Genomic DNA, 4233 nt, shown 5'->3' with positions numbered 1-4233 from the left:
TTCAGAGCATGCAGAGGCTAATGATGAGCCAGTTTCAGTAGGTAAAACTAAAGATGTTCAGAGGTCAATTGATGAAAAGTAAGTTCTGATCTAGTGTAGTCTAGAATAGAAAAGAATAAAGTTAATGGCTGATATGCTTCGTGAGGAATCTGGATTGTTATTTGCATAACTAAAGGCACCATCTAGCTTTAAGTTTTATCCAATTACATGTTCTTCTAGATTCTGGCTAGCTTCCATGTGCTTTGTTTGTTATCTTTTATCATCTAACCATATATTTCTTCAAGAATAGTTGAAATTCTTTGGTACAACTCTAACTCTATCTCCGTACTATGTTGTGATCGATAATGAGTGACCCCTGCACCGTATGCTTTGTTCCTGCACATACCAAAAAAATGTCGGGAAGTCATATCGTCTGCAATTTCTGAAAAAGGAACTAGTTAGTTGCAAGCAAAATCATTCAACATCCAAAGACATATAGCCAATCATCTTGGCCGATATTTCGTTAAATAAATCTCAGGCATTGTAGGCGCAATTTCCCCCCTTTTTAACGACACACTTTGGCCACCAACCTGTATAACAAACAAAATAAGAAGAATAATAAGTAAGGAACATCACAAAAAAAAAAGTATAGAAAGAAAAAAGAACTATATCGGACTTACCTTCTTCTTGATCCTCCAGTGCAAACTGCTCCATGATACTTGTTACAGCCCATCTATGAAATACCAATTTGTTACATGCACGAGCTTTGTAAAGCAACTGTGCAACAGTTAAACATCCACAGCTACTATTTTTGCACAGCTACAATCTTTGCCAGATTTTAAATAACCATCACCCGTGTGTGTCCCTCTTTGAAAATCATTTACATCTCTGCATTAAGAGATTACAATCTGTGAATTCCTTGACCCCCCCCCCCCACCCCACCCCACCCCACCCCATTTTTCTTCCTTTTTGTAACTAGGCCTTATAAGAATTTGGGGTTGGCATCAACATGGCCCGACTTCTTCCTTTTACTTTTTATGTTTTTCTGGCAGTACAGTGATGAATTGATAAGTTGTATATGGAATTATTTTTCTCCTTACCCTTCATCAATAAATTTGATTTTATTAGAAGTATGCCCTCAATAAAAACTTCCACATATCCCTCAACTTCTAGCTCCTTATTTAAGACTCATATATTGTCTCCAAGAACTCTGCAAAAATTCATTCTTAATTGGGATGGATGGAGTATTATCAGCGGCTTTGAAGGGATTAATGAAATCTCACATGCTTTTCTTTAGCATAATTAAATCTCCTTAAGATCTCTCCACTGTAAATCTTGAAATTTACTTGTCATATGGTAGATGTTATCATGTGCTGGTTTCTGTTTGTCAGTTGGATCTAAAGCATTTCTATATTTCCCTAATTGATCGATTTTTACTTGCTTTTTAAAGGTAATATAAAGCTTGTTTTTTAAAGGTAATATAAAGCTCCTTCCATGCCGTTGTTTTCAGAATGGCAAGACTGAGTACTAAGCTTCACACAGCAGCTGGTAGTCCCGGGGAATAATGGATTAGAATGTAGCTATGATGTGCCTTAAAGACACAAACGACTCCTATCTTTTGTGGGAGTTACATCTATAATAGTTGATTGTAATAATTGGTACAATGTGCTTATTTTATATTTGACAGATAATATATAGAAAATTGTCCTATTGTGCACATGATGTACCAAAAAAAAGGTCCATTGATTATGATTATGTATTTTCATTTCTATATGAGCACTACTAATATTACCACTAGAACACTTGAAAAGAAAAAGACAATCTTAACGTCTGACATGTTGCGCCCGTGCATACCAAGGGCAACCTCCCTCTAGTTTCTACTATATGTAAATGGCTAAGCTGTACGAACACAGCATATCAAATTGTACGAAATGCTGTCTGAAGTGTACTGTAAACTCAACCCTCGATATTTCCCTTCTTATATGACACGTGTATTGCCTATGAAAACACGTGTACCCCACTACTTTAATATTACTACTCTAAATATCCTTATTGCCCTTAGAGATGCTGATTTAGCTATATCCAGAGGGATAAATTCGTCATTCTTTTGAACACACCAGCTCCTCTTCTCCAAGCAGCCACCGCTGCTCCTCTTCTCCTTTCATTCTCCAACCGGGGTTGCTTCCTCTCAAGCTCATTAGTCAGTTGTTCCTACATTTATTCACCGAATCACCGGTATGAACTCTTATTTTGGGAGTATTCCCATTTTTTGATGTGTGTCTTTCCTTGATGGTTTATCTATTTTTGAGTTTCTGATTTATATTTTCCTTTGATTAATCAAAGGTTTCTCAGAAACTATATTTGTTTGTGTTTAATTTTAATGGGTTCGATGTGTTTTTCTTCGGATACGGTGAGATAAAGGTTTTAGTTTTACGATTGGATACGCCAAGTCTTTCTTATTCTAGATTTTCCTTAATTTTCTTGGATTCTTCGAGAACTTTAGGTTTATGGGCATTTAAGTGATTTGTTATTTTATTTTGCACATGCGTGTTCTCTTTTGAATCTTTGATCTCAAATTCCTTAACAGCCAACATTGCAGTTTTACTTCCCACTTTGTTCATGACAATTGTTATAAGATTTTAAGCTTTTTGGTACTTCTACTTATTCTTTTACCTGCTTTAATTTTGTACATGCGTATGCTCATTTGTTATTTTTTTCTGTGGATTTTTTTTGGGTGCTTATATGGTGCAACCACGGAGTCTTATTTTCGTTTAATACTTAAAAAAATTGGATTTTAATATCGATATTGTGAAAAAAGCAGATAGCTTTGGTATGTTCTGTATTCGACTGATGGTCTTATGAGAATGATCTGGCATCTCTTTTTAGTACCTGTCAAATGAGAAAGATCACCTTGATATAAGCATTAGCTATTCTAAGCTTTTTGATTGCTGCAGATTACACCTTTAGATCTCTATTTTTGGAGCCTTTCCTTAAAACTGTAAAATAATACTTGCTTGATGAATGATATGATAAGTTGATAAAAGAAAAAGAAAAAATGTTTAAAAGGGTGCGAAGTCTGTGGAACTATTAAGAGTCACAGAACAACTGTCCACGAAGTTGAGCTTAAAATTTTTCTGCCCGCTTAAACTTTAAAAACTTTTTGAACAATGATACTTGCTTTCTGTAAGGTTTGCCTTCAGCACTAGGTTCCTATGCTTATCATAATATTCGTGAATGCATTACTGCAGATGCAAAAATGATTTTTGGAAAAAGGCCAGAGAATGCTGACAATGCAGTTGGAACATGAATATTGGAACTCCTCTGCCACCTGGAAAAAGGTATGAAATTGCTCTTGCAGGGAGTTTTTAAAAATAAAAAATTCGAAGAAAAGATTTGATAAATGCTACTGATGATCAGATAAACTTTGCAAATGTGAGGAATAAAGAAGATGATATGTTACTATTAGAATGTGAATATGATAAGGCAAGTTTTGAAAGAATCTTCATTTTACAAGATTAGATGGGATATCCATATTTCCTTCCTTCTGATCTGTTATTTGGAATTCAAAGCAATATGTTGTAGTTTCGATTTTTTTTTTTTTGGCTGGTTCAATGATTCAGCTCTATTGTTCTTGTTATTTGAAAACTCAACTGCTTTTAGGATTTGTAGTAGAAATTACCTGAAATTTTGGTGTCCATATTTCACTCTTAGGTGTTCAACACAAATTACTATGCTTTATTGATGCATATAGTCTTTTCACATCACATGGCTTGAATTTGAGTTGCTAATTTTACACGGAGCGGAATCATCTATACATGATTCAAAAATCACCGCAGTCATGGTGGTGGTCAATTTTAGACTTCACTAAGCGATTCAATAACTTTATTTAAGAAAATCGAACAATTTATTAGAAATGCTTCTGGAAGGGGTGAGAGAAAAGAGAGATAACGTAAGGCAAAAGGATATGTGAAGGATAATTTATGGATTCCACCTTGGCTCTATTGACTCTGTACTTTGAATTGCGCTCCATCTGCACACAGCCTACCAAATAAATACAGTATACCACATCTATTTACTCAATCTTAATGAAATAGGATAACAAAGCATCTACCAAATTTTCAGAACGATAAAGCGTTTCATTGGCACGACATAAGCCACCATAATCAGAGAGATTGTTGGCCGAAAAAACTTAACTAAGCTTGTCATCAATTAGTCACCTCCTATTTAGATGTATTTAATACAAACACTAGGCTT

The 4233-nt window shown here is 34.8% G+C and overlaps 1 long non-coding RNA gene across 1 annotated transcript; it reads left to right on the top strand.

Annotated features, from left to right (window-relative positions):
* Positions 1-2057: 2057 nt before the first annotated feature.
* Positions 2058-3676, top strand: LOC109214822. The gene is made up of 2 exons (XR_002066248.1): positions 2058-2214; positions 3228-3676. It is a non-coding gene; the product is annotated as an uncharacterized LOC109214822 (long non-coding RNA).
* The last annotated feature ends 557 nt before the right edge of the window (positions 3677-4233 follow it).

Source organism: Nicotiana attenuata, unplaced genomic scaffold (assembly GCF_001879085.1).
Source record: "Nicotiana attenuata strain UT unplaced genomic scaffold, NIATTr2, whole genome shotgun sequence".
Classification (NCBI taxonomy): domain Eukaryota; kingdom Viridiplantae; phylum Streptophyta; class Magnoliopsida; order Solanales; family Solanaceae; genus Nicotiana; species Nicotiana attenuata.
Note: the sequence above shows the minus strand (reverse complement) of the source record. Positions and strands in the feature narration are given on the sequence as shown.